Genomic DNA, 27,012 nt, shown 5'->3' with positions numbered 1-27,012 from the left:
AAACAACTACAAAGGCAAGATCTTTAAAGGCAAAGACTTGAATGTGTTGCCATTTTGGTGTTCCAGAGGTTATAAGTGTAACAAAGACTGCACAGTAATTAAGAGTAGTATTTTTGTTAGAAGATCAAACCAGTGTCTACTATATTAAAAAAAAAAAAAAGCCTCAGGCTGGTTTTCAAAGGGGTCTGTTTTATACCAGAATAACCTATGAGCTATCTGTTTCACCCTTCCTTTAGAGGAAAATATAAATCATCCTCACAAGCCCATGGACAGCTAGATCACTCAAACACAAAAATCAAGAAGTAAAGATTGAGTCATGGATTAAACTGAAATTTCTTTCAGTAAATATTTACTGAGTCCATGGTATGACCCAGTACTATTTTATATGCTGAAGTCCCAACAATAAGCCAAGATCCATGTCCTCATGCAAAACTGAACTTTAAGAATAAACATATTCAGTATGCAAAGACCATGAACTTATATAAATGGAAAGATGAGGGTGCCTAAGAAAGAACCCATCACTGGAGAAACAGAAGAAAAAACAAGAAAAAGGAACAACCACACAACATGATGCACTTCTTCCTCACAGAGATTATGACTCTGCTGTAGAAGGTGTCAGTGTCACCAGTGGCCACCTATCCACTTTTCTTTTCCCCAAGCATGGGCAACAAACTACCAGTCAAGGCCTTTCTCCACCGCCAACTGGAATGGGGACACACATCTCAATTTCAATACAAACGGTTTCAAAGCAAACAGCATTCCCACCGCTTGCCCCTACCTTGGCAGACTGGGCCAGAGCTCCATTTCCTTCTACTAGGGTCTGCCCTGGTGGCCCCAACGGTCAAGAATCTGCCTGAAATGCAGGAGGACCCAGGTTCAATCCCTGGGTTGGGAATATTCCCCAGAGAAGGGAATGGCAACCCACTCCAGTATTCTTGCCTGGAGATTTCTATGGACAGAGGCTACAGTCCATGGGGTCACAAAGAGTCGGACACGACTGAGTGATTAACCCTTTCATACTTCATGTGGGCACAGGTAGGCACAGAGAGGCCAACTCCAAATCGGTAATGCTTGCATTTCCAAGGACTCACACTGGGATAAATAGCTAACTGCCTACAGCATATGAGTTCTTTTTTTTTTTAATTTAATTTTTATTGGAATATAGTTGATTTATAATATTCCATTAGTTTCAGAAGGTGTACAGCAAAGTGAATCTGTTATACATACACACATATCCATTCTTTTTTAGATTCTTTTCCCACATAGGCCATTACAGAATACTGAGAATACTGAGTTCCTTGTGCTATACAGCAGGTGGCTATCTATTTTATAGGCTAGAAAGCCATGTTCAAAATACATGATGTTTCAAAAACTCAAAGTGCCACTTTGAGTGGCTTTTCTGTAACTCTCCAAATGAGATGGGTGGTGACAAGTAGATGCTTGTTTTCACAATTTAGTTAGTTTCTTCACCTCGTTACAACTTGTAAAGAAGTATGGAGCAACTCACACAACAGGACCAAGTGTCCTAACAAACAGCTGATTAGACCATGAGCGACTGGTGGAAAAATAATTAAGTGATAGCTAACCTCCATGGGCTCATGCACTGTTCACTCAAAGTGCACTCTGACAAAGCCATTCATAAAGATATCTGAACCACGCAGGTTGGGAGAAGGATGGAGGATGAACGAAAGAGTAGAGTCAATGGCATAATGGCTAAAAAAAATGGGTTTGTAAATAGAAAACTGTGCTCAAACCCATGAAATTAATCTCAACTTTGGCAAAATGGAAATTGTAAAAACTGTTATACAAAACATGACTTTAAAAAAGAGCCAGGATACTTGCATGATTAATAACACTATTCATATCTAAAGAAAAATGCTGAAATTAAAGTTAAATATTACTAGTTTTAACACAGAGGCAAAATCTTCCTGAAGATATAATGGATTTTAAAAAAATCACTTTGATTCTCATAGCAGCATTATTTACAACTGCCAAGATATGTAAGTAACTCAAGTGTCCATCAAAAGCTGAATCAATAAAGAGGGTGTGGGCACACACACAGACACTCGAATACTACTCACCCATAAAAAAGAATGAAAGCTTGCAAAGTGCAGCAACACGGATGGACTTGGAGGGCTTTATGCTTAGTGAAATAAGGCGGACAGAGAAAGGTAAATACTGTGTGACATCACTTACGTGTGGAATAAAAAAAAAAAATACAACAAGTTAGTGAATATAACAAAAAAGATGCAGACTCACAGAGAAACTAGTTAGTTACCAGTCAGAGAGGGGGAGGCAACAGCAGGGCAGAGGAGTGGGAGGTATAAGATATTGGGTGAATATAGGCTCAAGCATGTATTGTACAACATGGGGGATGAAGCCAATACTTTGTAATAACTGTAAACAGAGTGTAAACTTTAAAATTGTATTAAAAAGAACAACAAAAAAAGACTGATCACAAGTTTTTTTTAAAAAAATTACTTTGGTTCCTATTACTGCTAATTTGGTTAAAGAGCTATCTCCTTTATCCAGCTGATCTAAGAATATAATGCTTGAAATTACAATCAAAACCCAAGTCATAAAGTTACACTGTAACAACTTCACCCAAAGGTCTCAATGTACTTCACACATATCTCATTCCATCCTCACAAGTTTGTTTTTTTGTTTTTTTTTCCCCCCTTTTAATTGAGACAACTTTTCTGAAGAGATGTGCAAAATGGGACTTCTAATGCCTAACATATTTTAAATCCACTTTTCCTATGTATGTATTACTTTCCCAGGCAAATTCTTCTAATTTCAATAGTAACAAATGCAGGACTCCCAGAAAGGACTATCTCTAAAGTAGACAGTGTATAATCACTTTTTACTCTGTCCATCTATCACATTTTTCCCTTAGGGAGCATTGCCCTTCATCTTTTATATGCCTTAATTATGTTACTTTTGTTCTTAAAGTATCTAATCAAATATTTCCCAACTATTCAGAACATAACTTCCTATTATTATATTCACCTAAGCTGCTTCTTCCTTAATCAAGAAAGAGCTGGCAGAATGCTTCCATCCACCCTTTTTTATCCTCTTCTATCAGTTTTTTGTCAACTTTAGCCCCAAAACAAGGTCACTGGTTTACCAAGTGTCAGCCAGTGTCGCCTCAGGAGTCAACCAGGAGAAGCACAGAGAACAAAGCTGTGGGAGGTGTTTGGATAAACAGCACCAGAAAGGATGAAAAGAAATTCAGATAAAGAAGGCACCACATGTATTATGCAAAACTAATTAAGGAGGAACTCTTGGAAAAAAAAAAGAGAGAGAGAAAGAGGGTTTACAAACAGGAGAAGATAGGACAAGCAGGACAGGAAGCATCACATTTTTAACTTTTGTGGAGAAAGACTATCATTAATGCAAAAAAATAACACAGGTGCAACAGGGCTGGGCAAAGTGAGCCTTAACTGAGAGCAGAGGGAGGGGTTGCCCACTGACTGTGATCTGAAAGGTGGCAGAGAAAGCCCCCACCACTACCCGCCAGGATCTTCTCTGAAAATCCATCATTCCTCCCCTCCCCCCATGCCAGCAAAAGTCGAGTCCTGTTAACACACAGACTTCTTGGAGGAAATTATGTTAAGTTACTCTCAACAAGCCTTTCTTGATTCATCAGATCTAAAAACAGAAGTACAGAAGTGGGCAAATCTCTGAAAACACGTGTCTGCTTTAAGGTCATGTCCCCAGTTAGGCCCCAAAGAGGGACACCACCCAGAGAAGCTCAAGCCTAAATAAAGCCAGTGGCCCTTAAAATCATTTCTGTCAGAAGTCACCTGCATTTTTACTTTCTTTTTGCCTGCAATTGGCTGATCCAGAAATCCAGGCCTCCTGAATTTACACAGTCAACAAAGGCATTCTTCTCTTCAGATGAATTTTCTCCAAGTGATTCCAAGAGAAACTTTGATGCTGTTCTGCCAAGGCAGCAGGGGTTGTAGAGGAGCTGGTGTTTGCCTGAAGAGCTTCGGTGCACACACTCTCATAGGATGGACTGACCCTCACCCCAGGATGAGCTCCCTCTAAACATTACCTGCCTGTGATGGCTCAGAAAGGAATAATAGGATCACGTTCTCTCGACAAACAGGAGACAACACTTTCTAAAACTTAAGTCTGCTGGCCAACATCCTTCCATGGCTTCTCACTGCTCCTGGGATAAAGACATAAATCTTAAAGATGGCCTGCGAAGCCCTGGCGGCTCTGCCTACCTTTTAGCCTTGGACTATATAATTCTCAGCCTCACTCTCTGCCCACAACCACCCAGATTTAGTTTCTTATTTCCTGGAGCTGCCAAGCCCTCTGGAACCACAGAGCCATAAGCTCTGGGACTTCTGGCCATCAGCTTCCCTTTACGTCCTGAAATGTGATCTCCCCACAAGACCTCCTGGAGTTGACACCTACGCTTCCTTCAGCTCCAGGATCACTTTCAGGGAATTCTTCCCTGTACAAACTCTTCCCCGCTGTTTTGCTGTATATTCTCACAGAACCTTCTTTCTTTCCTTCACACTTGAGTTCTAAATTGTCCATTTGCTTTTTGGGAGTGGTGCTGGGAGAACTGTGTGACTAAGTCTATTTCCACAACTTTACAGTAAGTCTTCTCAAGTTGCCCCAGAAATTCACAATGGCTCCTGGCCAACCAAGTTACATGCCTAAATGTTGTAATAGCCAAGGAGTGGGTGTCTTGGGAAAGGGGTCAGCCAACCATGGAAGCAAAGAGCAAAGGGTCTGAACAAGACAGGGAGGAGAACAAGCACTATGTCTGGTTTTGATCAACACTGGATCCCTCCTACACAGATGCTCAGTAACTATTTGTTCAGTCATTGAATGAATATATACTCATTTCCCCTTCTTCTCTGTTCATCAACAAATTGACAGCTCCATCTTTCCTCCTCCACTCCTCTCAGTCTATTCTTTCAAAGGTCACAGTTGATCTTCCAGTGAAACAATCCAGTGGACGTTTCAATCCTTCACTTTGTAGACACTTGAAGACTTGCCCAAGTGCTACAACTGATCAGCTATTCTTCCACCTCAAAACTTTTTTGTGACATTAGGTTCTCCAAGTTTTGTTCCAAGTTTTTGCATCTCTTCATAGGTTCTCCACACTTTGTCCTTCTCTAGTTGTGTGTTCCAGAGTTCTTTCCAAGGCACACATCTCTTCTCACAACACTCTCTCCAGTGAGCTCATAACTCTCTCAGGATAAAAGTACTAGACTATAGACCACTACATATATATGTGTGTGTGTACACATACATACACACACACACACACACACACACTACTGAGTATCAAAAGTCTCAAGTTCAGACTTGGCTCTAGAAGTAGATGGATACCGGCATCCAGATCACGAGAACTTTGCCCATCTCTTCACTCTCACCCCTGTACAGCTATCCTGCTCTCTGCTGCCACAGGGCCTTTGCACAGGCAGTTCCTTCTGTCAAACTGAAATCTATTCACTCTTCAGACCACAGACCAGGTGAAGACAGGAAAGCCTTCTCTGACTCTTTACACCCATCTTCCCAGCTCCCATAGCACCGTGGCCTTCTCTTGTCTGGTACCTGGTCAACAACGCATCATTTCTGTGATGTGATTTACCTTTGCTAGTTTTTTCATTCAGTTATTCACTCATTCAATAAGAGTTGTTTTATGAGGTTTTACTACACACTGAATATAATGTAAAATGCTCAGTTTAGTTCAGCTGCTGAATCGTGTCCGACTCTTTGCGAGCCTGTGGACTGCAGCACGTCAGGCTTCCCTGTCCATCACCAGCTCCCAGAGCTTGCTCAAACTCATGTCCATCAGGTCTGTGATGCCATCCAACCATCTCATCCTCTGTCCTCCCCTTCTCCTCCTGCCTTCAATCTTTCCCAGCATCGGGGTCTTTTCCAATGCTCAGAGGTGAACAAAATAGAGAAGATCCCAACTCTAGGTTATTCGAATCCTAGGTCTACCACTACACCATGTACAGAGAATAGCAGTCAGCAAACTTTTTCTCCAAAGACCCAGACAGTATGACCCAGCTTAGTGGGCCTTGAATTCTCTGTTGTACTACTCAACCTTCCCCTGTAGTGTGAAAGCAGTCATGGCTGCATTCGAGTAAGACTTTACAGAGCAGGCAGTAGGCAGAGCCTGTCCTGTGGACTTCCTGTAAAGCAGCCCCCCGATTTAGACCAATTTCTTAATCTCCGCTCAGTTTCCTTATATGTAAATGGATATAGCACTATGTTTTCTTCCTTCTCCTTTTTATCCAATAAGTTTCCATTCCCTTTATCTTTAATTTTTTTTTAAAAAAACTAATGCTTTCTTCCTATGTCTCCTAAGACTTTTAGAGTCAATGCTTTCATAATTGATTCCCCCAATTATTTTAATAGCCTCCCCCCACCCCTAGAGCCTCATACTCCTCTAAAACGGATCAATCTCCCACCTCCACCAGTGCCCAGAGACATCCACCTGATATCCATCCCTTTCTTTCTCTAAAATGAAAATAAGTGAAGAAACACACGAAAACAAACACAAACGCATGTCTTCAGTGCCTACCCAAGACCTGCTATGCTGGATCCAACCGCCTCAGGCCTTTTATCACGTGGCCCCTGCTCACCCAAAACAGCTTCGCTTCCCAAAGCTCTCTCAATCTCATCTTTCGTTATCCTTCATGTCACTGCATCGCCCCAGAATCTAGAACACCAACTGTGAGTTCATTCCTCTCCTCATGCCCTTCTGGAATGACCCTACTTGTTTGCCAAGGTTGCCCTCAACACAAACCTCCCCAAGGATTCGTTCCTCACCTTCTGAGGCAGGACTGCAGGCCCTCTGTGTGCCCAGAGCACCTCCCCACAGAGCAGCCTGACGGGCTTCATCACTAGAGAAGGAAACACTGCGGCGTTCGAAGGCTTTGAGGGCACCAGCTCATATTTGTGCAGACTTCTTTCCTACTTATCCTTCAAGACTCCGTGCAAAGGCAACCACCTCAGGAGCTGTGCTGTGTACTTCACATACATTAATTCATTACATGATCACAACTCTGAAGCTGATTCAGGTGTTCCTGCTCTAACTCCATCTATAAGTCCTGGAAAAAGTCACGTTCTGCAGAATCACAAGCTATGACTAACATGACATATAGGAGGAGAGAAGATGAGGGGCAACTCCTCGAAACCTCAAGACCTTTGTAACCAGAGCATGCATAACGAGAGTCAGTTAACTGTAATTCCACAGTAGCAGGTTAAATTTCTACTGGTGTTTGCAGCCAGCTTCACAGACAGTTTTCAACCTGAGCCACCAGCTTCCCTCCCTTCAAAAAGGTAGATGTTAGATGGTAAGTATTTCTAATGTAGATCATTTCTTTAAAAATGAAAATCTGATCCTGGCTACAGCCTTTGTTGTGAGTGCATTGTGATAATACAGAGAGAGATGTCTCTACAGCCTGCACTCAAATCTTCTTCAGAGAATGGAGAACCATGGAAAAGCAAGCAGTTTTTGAAGCCTAAATGCTACTATGGCACCCCACTCCAGTACTCTTGCCTGGAAAATCCCATGGATGGGGGAGCCTGGTGGGATGCAGTCCATGGGGTCGCGAAGAGTCAGACACGACTCAGTGACTTCGCTTTCACTTTTCACTTTCATGCATTGGAGAAGGAAATGGCAACCCACTCCAGTGTTCTTGCCTAGAGAATCCCGGGGATGGGGGAGCCTGGTAGGCTGCCGTCTATGGGGTCACACAGAGTCAGACATGACTGAAGTGACTTAGCAGCAAATGCTACTAAAACTGCAGTAATGGCGAAAGCTTTGTACTGAACAGATACCTGGCTTATTGTAAAGTCTTCATCGACAGCTAAGGCTTTCTCTTTAAATATCAGAAAGCTTACCCTGCTGCTGGACTGCTTCAAACATTTACATGCTGTGGAAAAGGAACAAAAGGAATTTAGTGTTACAGCAGCATGAGTTCTTTATCTGCCAAAAAGATTGAAGCTATTCACATTAAAAAAAAAAACATACTACAACAAAATAGAATAAAGTGAAGTGAAGTGAAGTTGCTCAGTCGTGTCCGACTCTTTGTGACCCCATGGATTGTAGCCCACCAGGCTCCTCTGTCCATGGGATTCACCAGACAAGAATACTGGAGTGGGTTGCCATTTCCTTCTCCAGGGGATCTTGCCAATCCAGGGATCGAACCCAGGTCTCCCACATTGCAGGCAGATGCTTTAACCTCTGAGCCACCAGAATATACTGACACTATACCCATATTCTAGGTGAGGAAACTAAGGTTTAGACTAGAGACTAAATAATTTGCCTCAAATTAACTAATGACAAAGCTGGGGATTCAAAGGCAAGCCAAGTAATTCCAGATATGGGCATTTAAGGAAAGAGAGAAGGAAGGGACAGTAGGAGGGAGGGAGGAAGGGAAGAAGACAGCAAAGCAGAGCAGGAAACAGGGAGGGAGATTAACATCTACAAAGGTATCCTCCAAGGGCAGGGAAAGGAAAGATTGAAAAAAAGCAAAGCTACTGAGAGAAAAATAGTCAATTCTCTCTTTCTCTCAAGAGAATTAAAATGAGTATTAGTATGTAAAATAAAAGAAAAAATAACCAAATATATATACAGAAGACTCTATACATAGACATCACTGGATGGTCAACACTGAAATCAGATTGATTATATTCTTTGCAGCCAAAGATGGAGAAGCTCTATACAGTCAGCAAAAACAAGACCAGGAGCTGACTGTGGCTCAGATCATGAACTCCTTATTGCCAAATTCAGACTCAAATTGAAGAAAGTGAGGAAAACCACTGGACCATTCAGGTATGACCTAAATCAAATCCCTTATGACTATACAGTGGAAGTGAGAAATAGATTTAAGGGACTAGATCTGATAGACAGAGTCCCTGATGAACTATGGAATGAGGTTTGTGACACTGTACAGGAGACAGGGATCAAAACCATCCCCAAGAAAAAGAAATGCCAAAAACCAAAATGGCTGTCTGAGGAGGCCTTACAAATAGCTGTGAAAAAAAAGAGAGTGAAAAGCAAAGGAGAAAAGGAAAGATATACCCATTTGAATGCAGAGTTCCAAAGAATAGCAAGGAGAGATAAGAAAGCCTTCCTCAGAGAACAGTGCAAAGAAATAGAGGAAAACAACAGAATGGGAGAGACTAGAGATCTCTTCAAGAAAATTAAGAGATACCAAGGGAACATTTCATGCAAAGATGGGCTCAATAAAGGACAGAAATGGTATGGACCTAACAGAAGCAGAAGGTATTAAGAAGAGGTGGCAAGAATACACAGAAGAACTGTACAAAAAAGATCTTCACGACCCAGATAAACACGATGGTGTGATCACTCACACTCACCTAGAGCCAGGCATCCTGGAATGTGAAGTCAAGTGGGCCTTAGAAAGCATCACTACGAACAAAGCTAGTGGAAGTGATGAAATTCCAGTTGAGCTATTTCAAATCCTAAAAGATGATGCTGTGAAAGTGCTGCACTCAATGTGAGAGCAAATTTGAAAAACTCAGCAGTGGCCACAGGACTGGAAAAGGTCAGTTTTCATTCCAATCCCAAAGAAAGGCAATGCCAAAGAATGCTCAAACTACCGCACAATTGCTCTCATCTCACACGCTAGTAAAGTAATCCTTAAAATTCTCCAAGCCAGTCTTCAGCAATACGTGAACTGTGAACTTCCAGATGTTCAAGCTGGTTTTAGAAAAGGCAGAGGAACCAGAGATCAAATTGCCAACATCCGCTGGATCATGGAAAAAAGCAAGAGAGTTCCAGAAAAACATCTATTTCTGCATTATTGACTATGCCAAAGCCTTTAACTGTGTGGATCACAATAATCTGTGGAAAATTCTGAAAGAGATGGGAATACCAGACCACCTGCCCTGCCTCTTGAGAAATCTGTATGCAGGTCAGGAAGCAACAGTTAGAACTGGACATGGAACAACAGACTGGTTCCAAATAGAAAAGGAGTACGTCAAGGCTGTATATTGTCAGCCTGCTTATTTAACTTATATGCAGAGTACATCATGAGAAATGCTGGGCTGGAGGAAGCACAAGCCAGAATCAAGATTGCTGGGAGGAATATTAATAACCTCAGATATGCAGATGACACCACCATTATGGCAGAAAGTGAAGAAGAACTGAAGAGCCTCTTTTCTTTAATATAAATTTATTTATTTTAATTGGAGGCTCATTACTTTACATTATTGTATTGGTTTTGCCATACATCAACATGAATCCGTAAAGAGTCTCTTGATGAAAGTGAAAGAGGAGAGTGAAAAAGTTGGCTTAAAGCTCAACATTCAGAAAACTAAGATCATGGCATCCCATCAGTTCATGACAAATAGATGGGGAAACAGTGGAAACAGTGGCAGACTTTATTTCTGGGGGCTCCAAAATCACTGCAGATGGTGATTGCAGCCATGAAATTAAAAGATGCTCACTCCTTGGAAGAAAAGTTATGACCAACCTAGACAGCATATTACAAAGTAGAGACATTACTTTGTCCACAAAGGTCCATCTAGTCACGGCTATGGTTTTTCCAGTAGTCATGTATGGATGTAAGAGTTGAACTATAAAGAAAGCTGAGCACCAAAGAATTGATACTTTTGAACTGTGGTGTTGGAGAAGACTCTTGAGAATCCCTTGGACTGCAAGGAGATCCAACCAGTCCATCCTAAAGGAGATCAGTTCTGGGTGTTCATTGGAAGGACTGATGTTGAAGCTGAGACTCCAATACTTTGGCCACCTGATGCGGAGAGCTGACTCATTTGAAAAGACCCTGATCCTGAGAAAGATTGAGGGCAGGAAGAGAAGGGGACGACAGAGGATGAGATGGTTTGATGGCATCACCGACTCAAGGACATGGGCTTGGGTAAACTCTGGGAGTTGGTGATGGACAGGGAGGCCTGGCGTGCTGCGGTTCATGGGGTCACAAAGAGTCAGACACGACTGAGCGACTGAACTAAAGTGAACTGAACTGAAGTGAATCACGTGATCCTGCCCTGGTACTCACTCATCAATATGGACACCTTCAGCCTCAATTCATTTCTGCTTAAAATAGAACTAAAAGCTATAGGACATTCTGTAACACAAATTATGTCAGAAATGGCTTTTTGTGTTACAGATTTTGGAAACCTAAGAATTAAATATTTAACATGGATTTTCAGATGTCTGTATAAAAAACTAGTGGCAGTTTGTTCAACTTCCTCATCATCTATTTCCAATAAGTCTATGCTGAGAGTCTCTGCTTAAAAGGCCTTCAGGAAAGTCTCAAGGATGCAAGACATGATATCCAGGATTATCATCACCATCATATTAAAAATACACAAAGACAAAAATAATAAAACAACTAAATAACCACAAAAGAGGTTTGTCAAGTGACTTTTCGCCACCCTCAGGTAGAACTACTGTGAAACTCTAAGCAATATATACACTGGAGTGTCTTTATTATGACAACTGTCTTGTGTATCCATTATTTAAAACAGTCCTAATATTTCTTCCTTTTTAAGGACTTTTTAAAATCATCCTTTGTGATCTTCATCTTAATGTGAATGAAATTTCAGTCATCTATAGGTGGTCATCTCTCAAGGAAAAAGTAGAGACAGTTCACTGGATGTCAGTTAGGCTCTGAGACCAGCCAGTCTGATGGGGAGACTGGGGCCCAGAAAGGCAACTTCTCCAAGGTCATACTACAGGTCCACACCTCGGCATGGATACTATTCATGGATGTTTGATTTCAGGCCTGTCGTGTCGACTGTTAAGCAGTCGATGTTCTAAGATAGGTTGAAGGGAATGGCCTTTCTTCTTAAGTCAAGAATCTTATGTCATAGAAATAAGATAAGTGGTTTAATAACAAAAGTAAAGGTCAACAAGTAGTAGTAAGTACAGAATACTCAAGGTGACATGCTTCTGAAAGGTAAGAAACAAAAAAGATTAAAATTATATATGTTATAAGCAATAGGTATTGGGAGAGCAAGATCTTAGACTAGGGGGGAAAAAGGCAGATCATGTAAAGAAGCAGCCAGATAATCCCAGAGCATATGAATCAAAGCACTTACAGACTATATAAAAATACTTCTGCAGTCTGCGTAGTGATGAAAACTTTCTGAACACAGATAATGATTCTCATCAGTTGACTGGCTCTACAAAGCGGGCCTTGGGGCTTGGAGATGAGAGGCTGTAATTGAATGTATTTTGAATCTCTAATTGCCTAAAAATAATAATGCTTACAAAAGTGAACAGCTAATAAAATTTATATGATCACTTATTTTTAATCAGAGTTCCTGATCCCAAACTGATGATTTCTCAACCTATAAGGTGAAGTTTAATTTCAGAATCAGAACATTCTGACAGCCTTTGACACCTATTAATATTTCTTCAAAATTTAGCCCCACTTTTAACCACTTTTCCCAGAATTTTCTATAGGTAGGGATTTAACTGTTGCCTAACTTGGCTGTCAATCATCAAATCAAATTCTAAGAATTTTAAGTAACGGGTAAAATCTGGGGAGAAGTTAAAAACTGTGGTCAAGAATCACACTGCCTTCCTTAGGAAAAAAAAAAAAATCACTGTTAAGGGAACCTGCATAATCAGGTGATTTTTAAGAACAAAAATTCCTTGCTGCTAAAATGTAACTCAATAATCACTGGTCAAAAGAAACTTTATATACCCCATCTACGTCTAGAGAAATTAATTCCAGATCAACTTCCCTCATTTTGCTAAAACATTAAAGTTTTGAGCATTTCTCAAGAACCCATTGGTGGTTCAATCACCGAGGAGTTAGTGTGTGACTCTCGTAGAAATGATGATGGCAGTAACCAAAATTAATAAGTACTGTGCTAGACACAGTGCTAAGTGCTTTGCAAGCATCCTGTCACTTACTTCTCACAGTAACCCTATGAAGTAGGGACTTTTATTATCCTTTTCCACTGTGGTTCAGAAACAATTTGGGCGCTGCCCATTTTACTCCAGGGCTGAAGCCTTTAAACATGTACACAGCAACCAGAGGTGTGGCCTACAAACAACACCTTGAGGCAAGAGTTCTTTGAATGAATTTTAACTGAAAAATGGAGACCCTAACAGAAAAGTAAAGTAGGTATGGGAAAGAAGGTTCATGATCAGAAGTTTGCAAGAGGTATCTTTAGGTTATTTCTGATTTCCTCCTCTTAAGAGAAGGGAGGTAAGAAGATAATCCACGTCTTTTGGTGGAAGACAAGGGCACTGCATGGCTTTTATGTGATCCATGCTTCTTCTAAGGCTGGACTTCGGTCCATGTGCTGGGTGTGCAAATTAAGGACTCCAGTATTAGAAAGAGTTGGTCTTTCCTTCCAAAAATGAAGGTTTGTTTTATTCAAACCCAGGGGGCAAGTTGGCTTCATGTACTGGATATACTGCCTTCCAGTGGAAAACTAATACTGAAAAAAGAAAAAGAAGAGAAAACACTTTCTGTTGATGTCAATGGCCCAGTTTAAAAGGCCAAGTGAAGACTATGGCCACGTCAGTAAAGACCTCTGATGTCAGAGACTGACCATCAAGGGCCTGCTGCTTGTGAAACGATAGATGTAGGGTCCCTGGGACTCTGAAAAGGGCAGTCTGTGTTGCCATTAACTACATTCAATTTGAAAAAGAGGAAAGTAGATTCCAAAGTAGAGCTGAAGTGACACTTGATAGTTCAAGAAAGTTTCCTAAAAAGAAGTAGCTCTTAACATTTTTTTTTTAAGTCAAATATTTCCAGGCCCTGTTTGATTAGAGTTGTGCTTTCAGTTTTTGCTGATCAAGAAAATGTGTAAAAATAAAGAATAAAATGAAATATATAGCCTTGGTATCAATTTGTACTTTGTTCACTGCAGTGGAATCAATGTTTATTTGAAGAAGAGATGTCTAGGTAAGTAAGGTGGATACTTTATTTATAAATGTTGGTGGACAAATGGATTCATTCATGCCTCAGAGTTCCTACAAAGTTACAATGGCTTCTATAGCTTAAAATGGGAACCACTGTATAATTTTAGTTTCTTATTATTGTTTTATCCCCAACTCATCTCCCTAAGATTTTGGATGATTAATTTAGTTTTATCAACTTTGTGAAAATATCTGCAAATAATGGGATACACCCCATGTACGAAAGACTCTACAGAGAGCTACTGGATGTTTTGCAACTTCCACTGATCAACTTTACTGGAGAGAAACATTTCCTTTGCTTGTCTTCCTCTTCCCCTCTCTCCTCAAATAAAGTGCCTACCAATTTTACCACTGTTGGAGACTTTCCATAACTCTTTATATGTTTACTTTAGGTCTAAGAGGCTGACTTTATTTGCATTAGCATTTCTCAATTTTTCTTATGTTTCTTACATATTAACTTCCAGGTTTCTATAGCAGTGATTCTCAACCATGAGTCTGCATTAGAATTTTCCAGAGGGCTGGCTACGACAAGTTAATGGGCTGTATCCTCAGGGTTTCTGGCTAACGGATGTGGAGTGAACACAGGGAATCTGTGTTTCTAAAGTGCTCCCACATAATGCAGGGGATCCAGACCCCAGACTATATTTTGAGACCCACTGAGCTACGGAGAAGGCAATGGCACCACACTCCAGTACTCTTGCCTGGAAATCCCATGGGCGGAGGAGCCTGGTAGGCTGCAGTCCATGGGATCGCTAAGACTCGAACACAACTGAGCGACTTCCCTTTCACTTTTCACTTTCATGCATTGGAGAAGGAAATGGCAACCCACTCCAGTGTTCTTGCCTGGAGAATCCCAGGGATGGGGGAGCCTGGTGGGCTGCCGTCTATGGGGTCGCACAGAGTCGGACACGACTGAAGCGACTTAGCAGCAGCAGCAGCAGCAGCAGCAGCAGAGCTATAGAAAACTTTCCCAAAAACACCTTTTAAAGTTAAGTTCTATACACCTTAGCTTCATGTCAAGCTGAATGAAAATTTTACATCAAAATGAAATATCCTCCCAGAATGTCCTAACTCCCCTGTCTATGAGACATTAGGGGTCCTAAATGTCAGTAAAAATCAGCACGACATCCCATACTCTTAACATTGTATTATGAATTCCATCAGTGTTTTGTAATTAATGAGCTGGAAAAATTCTTTGGGTATATGATATTAATATAAATTTGGAAAGCTACTGAGAAAATTGAAATCAGCATTACAGTGCCATGCATGTTTGTTAACATATTATTTTAAAATTAAGATAATAATAATAAGTAACAAATAAATAAATAATAAACATTGAGATAATATGTAACTCCAAACTCAGGAAATCATAACGTTTGACAACAGAAAGATTTTTCTTTCTGGAACTCATTGCATGGTTAACATTTTTACTCCTTTGATTTTCTCACTTATGCAACTGAACAAAAATGCAACTTTACAGGCTCTTAGTTTTTATATGAAGAACACATTAAATCTTTCCAACAGAGTTTACTAATTCCAATATAATCAACTCATTATTTGCATTAAGAATAACAAAGTATCTAAAAATATATAAATTATCACTTCAGACGTGTTTTTTTTCTGGTTTAATAAATGGTCAGGAACTAGCATAAAATCAGAAATCCTGGGTGCCTGGTAAATAAGGAGAAAAAACAGTTTCATGGAATTATCAGCTATGCAAAAAATCCCTAAAAATACACTGCAAGTTAACTGAGAAAAGAAACATCCTTAGCAACATTAACAAAAGTAAAAATCATGAATAAAACTCCTTTAAAAAAAAACAGTAGGTTTCAACATCTTACTTGTTCATTCAGCTACTACGTAATATATACTTAAAGAAGAACTAGGATTAATTGATACCCTTTTCTTTCAATGTCTCTTTCTGTACCATGAACACTGATGAGATGCTTATACGTTCCTGAGGCTTTAGTCAGCTTTAACACACCACACAGGTGCTATTTAAGTGTGATGTGTGTAGGTTTGAGAAGAAACTGGATTTTGAGAGTCTGAGTAAGATGTGTGACTAACAAGTTAAGAGCTGTCACGGCCCAGGCCTGAATGGAAGGTGGTTGGCAGAGATGGGTCCAAATGCGGTATTTCCAAGGGTGACTCTGCTGTGCCCTCCTGGGAAAGGGTGTTTTGACAGAAAATATCAGCCACATCTGAGATACATCAGCTACCCTGGGCTCCAAAGGGTTGTGAGAATGAAAATAATGACTAAAAATGGTTTGATCTTCTTTGGTGGGGAGGAAGGCAATGGGAAAGCAACTGTGTTGCATAGGTATAATGGCAGCAAATAAAGATGGCAACTTGAGGTTGGCAGTAATAATTACTGTATCAATATTATTCATTATTATACAACGACACAGCAGAATCCTTGATGGAGCATTTTCCATCTACCTAGCATGGCACTAAATGCTTTAGATATGTACTAAGACAGAGGCCACAGCCACATGGGCTACTGAGCACTGGAAATGTGGCCGGGGTGACGAGGATTTTAAAAATTCTTCAAAATATAAAGAATTTCAAAAATTTTTAAATTCTTTAAGAATTTCATTTTAATTTAAAGATTTATATTCAACTTAGTTATTGGAAGTCAGTGAGTGGATAGGAATCTAGCTTTTCAACTGTAAATCTCATAAAATCAAAACAGATGGAGTAATTCAATGAAAATGTAGCATCTGAATGGCAATGTCTCTATAGGTGTAAAATACACACTTGATTTTGAAGACTTAGTGTGAAGACTTAATATAGGAAAAAAAAGTGTGAATGCAAAAATCTTGGTAATTCTTATATTGATTGTATGTTGAAATGATAACATTTTGGATATACTGAATTCAATAATACACAGGATTAAAACTGATGTCATCACTTTCTTTTCTACTGTGGGCTACAGCTCACTGGATCGCAGAGTCAGACACGACTTAGCAACTAAACAACAACAACTAGAAAATTTAAATTTACACATGCAGCTCACATCCTATTGGATAGTGCTGCTTTAGGTGAATTATCTCATTTAACCCTCACAAAAATTCTCCAGGTCAGACACTATTACTTCTGTTTCACAGATAAGGACACTGAGACCCAGAATGAACAGGAAATGTGTCTAAGGTCACCCAGTTAAGTATTGGAGACTATTTTATCTGCTTCATATGCTCCAATTTTGAGTCATTTAATCTAATCCCAGATTTTTCAACAAGGATGCTGATTATAGTCACATCTCAAAGCATAATGAAGTACATCAGCTGGCATTAAGGGGAATCTGGCATCCAGAGAATAATTTAGTGCAGTGTTTGGATACCAAGGTTACAAGGCTGAAGTCATAAGGTTCTGTACTTCTCATAAATTCAATCTTTTAAGATTAACCTGGCTGTCATAAATATCACCAAACACTTAACAATGCAGGAGGACCAAAGGCCATCACGACAGCCTGTCTTACCAGACGAAGGATTCAAATTAAATTCCATCAAATCACACTGAGTCAATATACTCTGACAAGCACCTCACATCCAAAACCTCTAAGAGCCTGGAATTTTTTTTTCTAATTTGCTCCCCCCTTTTCTTCACCAAGAGACAAAAGAAAGCCCAAGAAAATGCTGAATGGGGTAAAAGAAAATGCAACAAAGTTAATAGGGGACTTCAGAATTTGTAAAAACACAAAAACAAGAGGGCGCATTTCCATCGCTGCACAATATTGCTTTTGTTAAGAGCCAAGTCTCAGTCTTGAAATGTGTTGGTAATAAATCAGCAGGCATTATTTTAAATCAACTGGTTTTATGAAATAAGCCAAGAGTTGAAAGAGGCAGGACTAATTACCAACATTCCTTGATGAATTACTTAGCGGCGTGTGCTAAGTCAATGTGCGTCTATGTCTTGATCCCCAACTTTATCCCATACTTATTTCCCAGGAGGTAAAAAGAACATGTGGCTAATTAAAGCACCGATCGCCACAGCCAGAAGTACTCAAGGTAGGATTCCTTTCGGGGAAAAAAAAAAAAAAGAAAAGGTTCTTTGCCTGGTACTTATTAATCTAATTTTTACTACTTCACTAGAAAAACAGACCTAATCTTGTCACCTTTAGGCAGTCTGAACTACCATGCAGTGTTCTGAAAAAAATGTTACATATTTGTAATTTAGCCAATAAGAATTTCTTAAGCCTTTCCTAACCAGCAGGAATGTCTCTGGTTTGTCGCTTCTAATTAAGTCTCAACAAAATTTCTAGCTCCTAAATTTTAATTATACAAAACGCTGGGCCAACAGGGGAGATTATGACAAAGTTATGCCTGGTGGTAAGGTAGTAGAAATCTGAAGTTTGCTTTTCATGTTGGGCCTCTTAACTTTTATTTATTTTTATTTTATTTTATTATTTTTTAATTTTACTTAACAATACTGTATTGGTTTTGCCATACATTAACATGAATCCACCACGGGTGTACATGAGTTCCCAATCCTGAACCCCTTATTCACAAACTGGTGATTCAAATCTTTTTATTAACTTTTAATTTTCAAGATCCTCACACCTTGCTATTTTTCCTTTAGGGAACACCATGTAACAGGGAGTTATGCAATGTGCACATCTCTAGTAAACTCACCTAACAGAAGAATTAGGTTGCTCGAAAGACTTACAGGCGAAAAAAACTTCCCTAAGACTCCTAATAAAATGCATTAAGAGAAGCCCACTTAATTATATTAAGAATGTATATGCATACATACACATTTTTAACCCTCTTGGTTAAAAAATAAGTAAATAAAGCCAACATCTCCAATCCAAAAACTCATTCCAGATGTAACAAGTAAGAACAATCTGGTATAAAACAATCTAGGTCCTTTTCTAGAATATTCTCTAGTTTTTAAAACAGTGACTACAACTCTTTTTCTAGGATCATTCTCTACTTTAATAACTTCCTATTTTATCTGCTTCATATGCTCCAATCTTAATTCATCTCATTTTTGCAGAACTATAAATTAACAGGAAAAAACATCTAACTTTATAAACAAGGTCTGAAAGACTAGTGTATTGTTGCAAGTTAAATTTTTCTTAAAGTTGAGGCTGATGCTCAAAGAAGTCAATAACAAGAGACATATTCAGGGCAAGAGCCAAGAAACGAGTACTGACTGCAGCTCTAACCTTGTGCAAAACCACTTACTAATTTACATATTTTTAAACACAGATCCCACCCCCTTATTTTAGTAGGACAATGTTAAAATTAGATTTTGCTTACACGTGTTCACCATCTCTGTTATTCAAGAGCATACCTATAGAAGATAGTCTTTCAAATCTAAGTTCCTTTTTTAATTGTTGGGATTACATAGGCAACATTTATGAAGAAGATTCATGACCTTAACACACAGTGATATAAAATTTATGACAGCTAACATTATTCACTTAAAAGCAAAGAGAAAAACAACCAGAACTGAAGTTCCAGTTTTAAGTGCTAAAATACAACAGAAGTAATAATACTGCAGTGAGGTCGGGGAAGAAAAATTCTAAATGCAACCATAATCCCAGCAGAAAATTAATATTAAAACACATGTACTGACTCTACCAAATTGGGTATTTCAAAAATCCTTTACAACAATATAAATGTATTATCGATACAGAACTATGAAAGATATGAATTAGGTCAATAAGATTAGCCTGGCCGACGGGATTTTTTCAAATGCAAATCTTGAGTTATGATTTCTGGATGTTGTTATAGAATATCTCAATATTCTGACCAATAATGATGACTATAATGAAACCATAAATTACCACAGTGGTCGATCTGGCTAGGCAGTACTTTTCTATAGTCCAGGTCTGCCATCTGGCATATAGTGGCAATTCAGGGATACACTTTAATTATTCCATATGGATGTCCCCTTAGTAATTTCAAATGCTTAAGATCATGTGTCCTTCCATGAAGCCTGTGAGACTTCTCTTCGACCTCCCTCTTGGCTCTAACATAGTCTGTTACTGGTGATTTTTTGAAATGTTTAGAGGCTTTTCTTGAACTCTGTAGGAAAGAGAGAGGAAGCAAAGTATGTGGTTATAAGCAGATAAGGTAAGCTGATAAGTAGATAAGGTGGGCTTCCCTGGTGGCACAGTGGTAAAGAATATGCCTGCCAATGCAGGAGACGCAAGAGACAGAGGTTTGATCCCTGGGTCAGAAGATCCCCTGGAGGAGGGCATGGCAACCCACTCCAGTATTCTTGCTTGGAGAATCCCATGAACAGAGGAGCCTGGTGGGCTACCGTTCATGGGGTAGCAAAGAGTCAGGCACAACTGGGCACACACGCATGCAACGCAGGCTGAGGAGTCTAATTGTGTGACTTCAGTGACAATGTCTTTTTGCATCAGTTTCCCCATGGGGAAGATTGGGCTTATCCTACTTATCCCACAGGGCTGCTAGAGAGATACGTAATATAACTGACATAAAGGATTCAGCTTACCATCTAATACAGCCAATAATTAATGTCTGTGCAGTCAATGCTTGTCCTCCTCGAAGCTGCTTTAGGTAGTATCAGTTACACCAGTAGCTCCTATATTTGCTGCAGGTACCAGGTTACCATGCCACTTAAGAAACTAAACATTGCTACTTCTGCCTCCTAAACTTTTTCAGGTCATTCACTCTAGGAGAGGAACCACCACCAATGATTAAGCAATTAGTACCATGAAATCCAACTGAGTTCAAATCCTGACTGTACCACTTGTTTCACCCAATTCCGATGAGCTATTTGACCCCTTCGCCTCAGTTTCCACATCTGTGAAATGGGGACACTAATAATGACCGCTTGATGCTGGACATGCCAAGCATGACTGTGAGTCTAACAGTTCTCTGGGAGAAACAGACTAGCTGAAAGGCAGGCGGTACATCCATAAGAGCCTAAGTGTTTTCTAAACAGAACACAAAGAGGGGAGTTAAGAAAGATGCCAAACAGGAATTCAGCACAGAACCAGGAATGTTTCTCAAATCTTTTTTTTTCATCACCACCCGCTTAAGCAGATGTTTTAGACCTTCTTGTTCCCCCTAATTACCTCTCCCCTAATCCCCAACCAAGAAAACTGTAACAGGTACATATACTGGATATCTGCTTATGGACTATGCCCTTTTAGAGCAGCGGTCCCCAACCTTTTTGGCACCAGGGACCAGTTTTGTGAAAGATAATTTTGCCAAGAGTGCGAAGGTGAAGGGGAAGGTTTCAGGATGATTCATGCACATTACATTTATTCTGCATTTTATTTCCATTATTATTATGCCAGCTCCACCTCAGATCATCAGTCATTAGATCCCAGAAGTTGGGGACTCTTGCTTTAGAGGATCACAAACTATTATAATATCTTATGTTTTTTGCCTTCCAAGAGCCAATTTTTGCTCCCCTGGGAGACAATATCAGCCCAGTTAAGAATGCATGTGCTACATTGTCATATCATATTGAAAAGAAATTCCCATTCAAAGGTAGATTTAAAAAAAAAAAAAGAAAGAAAAGGCCCACTCCAATTTTCAGTTCTCACTCCAAGGCCCTAGACCTTAGAACTCTCCTTAAGTGCCACCTGGGCCTCCAGTTTTAGGCTTATGAGAACTGTGTAAATTAGAGAGATTGCACCTATCATATGGCTTCTTTTACCAGCAGAAAAAGAGGGGCTGCGCAGCTGCCCTTCGTGTAAACCCACAAGGTGACTTTAGTGATGGCAAAGTAGCCCACTGAGAAGAAAAATCCCTGGCCCTAGAAAGAAGGTGACCCTCCCCCCAAACCTGCACGGCTCAGATGTCCACTGAACACGGCTGACCCAACCCACACCCTGAGGAGATCGCACCACCCAGATTCTCTGATATCCCTCAGCCACATAAAAATGACTGTGTGCTCACACTGGAAGAAATCACTTCCATCTGTTGTGCCAATATTACCAAATGAGGGGCTTTTCAGGTGATGCTCGTGGTGAAGAATCTACCTGCCAATGCAGAAGACATAAGAGACACGGGTTCAATCCCTGGGTTGGGAAGATTCCCTGGAGGAGGGCGTGGCAACCCACCGCAGTCCTCTTCCCTGGAGAATCCCATTGACAGAGCAGCTTGGTGGGCTGCAGTCCATAGGGTCACAAAGAGTTGGACACGACCGAAGCAACTTAGCACGTACACCTGCATGTACATTACCAAATGAATATGGAATTCCAGCTGGTATTTCAGTGTTTCCAGAAAAGTGGAATTAATTCATAGGCTTAGCTATATCAAGGCTGACTGTTTTTCCCACAGGGCTGCTCTTTCAAGTGGGCCAGGCCTAAAAATCTAAGCAAAGATGATTTTCTTTCAGCCAGGATTCACTGCTTATTCCTAGTTACTAAAAGCAGCAGGGGCAGAAAAGATGTCCGAGGTTAATCAATGCACATTCACTGAGGTGGGTGCCCTCCTTAGCCTGGGTTAAGTTAGATTTAGATTTCCCCGACGTAAGGCAACTTTATGGAGAACTTTCTTGTGCCAGCCCGTAGATTACTAACTCCTTACCTACGGTGGTATGGTACGCATCGGATTTGCATGGGAAGCAAATGGGTCGCCAGTCACTGCCAAGGCAAACTGGAGCACACGTACCGCCAGAATGACCTAAGTGTTTCCAGCACACAGGGTAAGAAGTCCCTATTCTGCCTAAGGAAGAGGGAGTTTAAAGCAATATTCTCCAAAGTACAGACAAGATATTTCTCTTTCAGAAAGAAAAGAAACTATGTGTCTCACTTCACCTGAAAAGGTGAATAAATAAAGACAGGGTTTACATCTGCCTGATCAAAACTGCCTAATACATTTCTTCAGACCTCGCTCCCGCAAACAGGAAAGCAGAAGAAGTCAGGAAAGCTGCGCCCTGGTGTCCTGCTGGATCTCCCTCTACACTGCTTAGATCAGTTCTCAGTTAACAAGTACTGTCTATTATTTTTGTTTTATTTTATTGGAGTATAGATGGTTTACAATGTTGTATTAGTTTCTGGTGCACAGCGAAGTGAATCACTTATACATATACATATATCCCACTCCAATGTTGTTGCCTGGAAAATCCCATGGACGAAGCAGCTTGGTGGGTACAGTCCACAGGGCTGCAAAGAGTCGGACGTAACTGAGCACACACACACACACACACACACATATGTCCACTGTTTTTTAGATTCTTTTTCCATATAGGTCATTACAGAATACTGAGTACAGTTCCAACAAAAATGAGTTTTACAGGGCAAGAAAATTACCTTATGTGTGACACTGAACACAAAGTGATAACAATCCAGAGATTCAAAGGCTCTGTAGGGAAAGGAGGTCTGTAGGAGGATGAAAAACATGTTTGTGGAACCTGGAAATTGAATCCCTTTGTCCCCAGAGAAGATGTGGCCTTGTAGACACAGTGTTTAATCCAAAAACAAAAGGACACCAAAGTTCATAAACAGTCCTGAAACTGATGCTCACAGAATGTTCATGTAAGTCACACTGACTGGTAACAAAAATATATGCTGGCCCATGGACTATGGGATTAGAAGAATTCTCAGGTTTCCTTTCTTATGCGGTCAGCACCTCTAGCAAGATTCCCTAACTATGGGGATAAAGGCAAGCTGAACTGAGACACACTGTATCTCTTCCCACTTCTTTTAGTCAATATGATGCTAATAAGGTTCTGTGTTCCTGCCTAAATAAATCCGGAAGAAAATCAAATGCATAATGGGGCCTGGGAGCCGTTCCTTCTTCTAACATAACCTACCAACTCACTCATACCTCCACACACCTTCTTCAAGTTTCTGTATTATACCTAAAGAATAAGCCATACCTTGACAATTCAACATCAGGTAGATTTCATAAATTACAGAGAAAGGCCAGCAATTCAGTCAGCCACCCTTTCCTCCATTAGTGGAATTTCATGGAATATAGGTTGTCAGACAGGGTGACAAGAAAGCAGAACACCCCTCCATCCTGGGTTGCTAGAATCACTATTTAAATGAGATGCCACACCGTTAAGTCAATCACCGAAAAAATACCAATGTGAATTCAGTTCACAAGATCGAGGGCCCTGGCAAAAATGTGTTTTAATACCTGATGAACAGCAAGCATCACTTCTCATTCTGCAGTAATCTAATTCCTTGGGTTATCTGAGATGATTTGGAAAAAAAAGAAAAAAATCTAAAAATAAATTTCTTGAAATTATTTAAAAGAAGATATCCTAAAGTTACCAAAAACATCTATTTTTTCCTTCAAATTCATATAATCTTTCTCCTAAGGTGAACAGAAAGATTTAATATACAATTTATTCCCAAGAGAATACCTTGGCTTTAAATTTCTTTTAAGTCCAAAGAGAGAAAAATAAAAACAAAAAAAAAAAAAAAGGAAGGGAGGCAGAGAGGGAAATCCTTGAAAATTCCCTATACTTTTCTAAATAGATAAATGTTTTCAAACTATAAACTCTTGTTTTCAACTATACACTGTCAGAGTCCATGCAGGGGGGGCAATTCTGATGTCTGATGAACCTGCCAGTTCAAGATCAGAGCAATCAGGTATTTTCATAATCAGTCAGAGTTAGAGAGATGAGACAGGGAAAATGCATGCTTGATGGATGTGCGGATGAAGACGCAGTGGTTGATAATGTGATGCTTCTTTAGCCATGAGACCATGTCCACAAGGCCTATCTCCATTTCCTCTCTTTGTGTCTAAAAGGAGCCAGGTCAGATTTCAGATCTCAGGTTTGCTTGTCAATAAAACTACTTGTGGCAGAAACTACTTCCATTAATGGTTCTTAATGATATACTTTGTTAATTCACAGTGAGAAATACAGAGTGCGTATTTTCACTATTGCAAAATATATATTATGCACTCCAGATGCTGGTTAATTAATGACGAAGAAGCATCCTTAAATTACAATACCGAATTGAATAGGGCTGTTCTTAAGAAACCTAGAGGATATATCCACTATGTGAATACATACAACAATAAAATTAACCACTCCATGTCACCTAAAATAAAAACCAATAATAGGAATAAAAAAAAACCATAAATTAATTAAATCAATGTAGAAACCAGAGGCTAATCCTGCAAAGTTTCATGAATTTACGGACTGAATGACAACCATATGGGAAATGAGTAATGCAAACTTCCAATCCCTATGACTTCCAAACACTAGTCCTAAATTTACTAGAAGAGGTCGACAATTTAAAGCATGCTTTATAAACCTTCATATTTTAAGCATAATTCTGCAAAAGAAAGGGGATTAACCAGACAATACTAATTGAGCTTTTCAAAATCATTCAATGCACCAACAGCAAAAATGTTCGTAACATGGGTTTGTGTGTGTGATTTTTCTATCAAGTTCTTTTAAACCAGTGAGAGACGGGAGCGATTTACCCAGGATTCCCTGGCACACGCTAGACGTCTGACTGCTCACATCTACCTCCACTGAGAAGCAGGTATGTTCTGTTCTAGCAACTTAAATCTTTAAAAATTAAATGATGAATTTACTGAGACTATACTATTAGAAAAAAATACCTATTCAATATCATCTGTATCATTATGCATAAATCAGTACACTCGGTGTTACTCCTTGAAAATGTATATTCATAGAAATGTGGGTCAAGATTAAGCAAATTAACTGCTTTTCTATTAACCATTTACTTCATAATATAAGCTTATGATTTAAAAACTATAAAAGAGAAAAGAAAAAAATGACCATCTTTCTCTCACTTACCTTTCTGTAATAAATGATTCATAATATTTCCATCCACAAAACTTTCAAAAATAGGCAAACTATTTTTATAAAGTACTAAGTATTTAAGTACTTGGAGTAATCATGTATATGACACTCTCCTTTAAAATGTAATTTGAAGCTCTTAGAATGCCACCTTATATGGAATCATGTTTCTGCTTGGTCCTCCACATAAGGACACTACAAAATCTGTCTAAACAGCTACCAAACCTACCCACATTGCTATGCCCTACACCTCTTCACATACTTTGCTACTTTATATAACTGAAGTATAAAAATGCACAAGTTAGAGATAAACTAATTCTGTATGAAATATACATTTACCATTTGTTCATTTTTATTTAGATTAAGTCCTCGGGTTCTAACAATATATTTGTGTTTTAACTTTGGACATATTTCTAGCACAACTGATTTGAGTGATAGAGTTAAGGGCTAGTGTTACCAAGACACAGTAACATTTAAGGAAAAATGGTTATATTATTAAAACCAATTAGTATAGAATTTAATTTTAATCATATCACAATTACATACTTTAAGTAATAACTTTAAAAAATGATGTCCATTTTTCAAATGAAATGGAAATAATGTTTCAATATACTCAGGTAATTTCTCTTTTATCAGATATAACTGCCTTAATAGGAATATAGATTTCAACTATTATACTTTAATAACATTACCTTTGATTTAGACATAAACCACTACTAACACAAATCTGTGTCATCTCTTCTAAAATCTGTTCTTCAGCTTAAAAAAATAGACTACTAAAGTAAATAAAATTTCTCTATAATTTATTATTACTTAATTCATATAACTTTAAATAATCTAAGATACAGCTAAAAAAAATTATGATTCTTGTGAACAGCAGACAAATCTTAAATAAACCTTAGGTCTGTAAAAACCCACTGGTTGCCAATTTTCACCCAAGCAGAACAGAAAGTTTAACGTACAATCTACTTGCAAGAGAAAAACTTGCCTTTATTTGGAAGGTGGGGTACATAAAATATACACTAGGTGTGGCAATATTCAGAACTTCAGTCATATTAGAGTAAAATTTTCTGCTAAAGCATTGCAATCTTTCTCATTCTAACAGAATTTTAATATTAGTTTCTCTCTGACACAGTTTCAGTACTCCATCACTACATTTCAAGAGTCTTTGCAAATAAGAAAACAACTGGCTTAAATTTTGTTTTTAAAGAATCTCTTTCCTTCTTCCTGGTAGAGATCATAGATTGTTTCCCAATTATCACACAGCATCCCATTTGCTTTCATAGTAAACTTTAAATAGTGAAAGATGTCTTTTCTGAGCATAGGAATGATTGCAAAGACCAACAATGAATCACCAGCGGGTAAAGTTCACT

At 39.2% G+C, this 27,012-nt stretch overlaps 1 protein-coding gene across 6 annotated transcripts in view; it reads right to left on the bottom strand.

Moving 5' to 3' along the window:
• Positions 1-27,012, bottom strand: part of MITF (melanocyte inducing transcription factor) — a 230,614-nt gene that overhangs the window by 66,716 nt on the left and 136,886 nt on the right. The gene's annotated exons all lie outside the window — the stretch shown is intronic.

Source organism: Oryx dammah, unplaced genomic scaffold (assembly GCF_014754425.2).
Source record: "Oryx dammah isolate SB20612 unplaced genomic scaffold, SCBI_Odam_1.1 HiC_scaffold_9, whole genome shotgun sequence".
NCBI classification, from domain to species: domain Eukaryota; kingdom Metazoa; phylum Chordata; class Mammalia; order Artiodactyla; family Bovidae; genus Oryx; species Oryx dammah.
The sequence above is the reverse complement of the archived record's forward strand: the minus strand, read 5'-3'. Positions and strand labels throughout refer to the sequence as shown.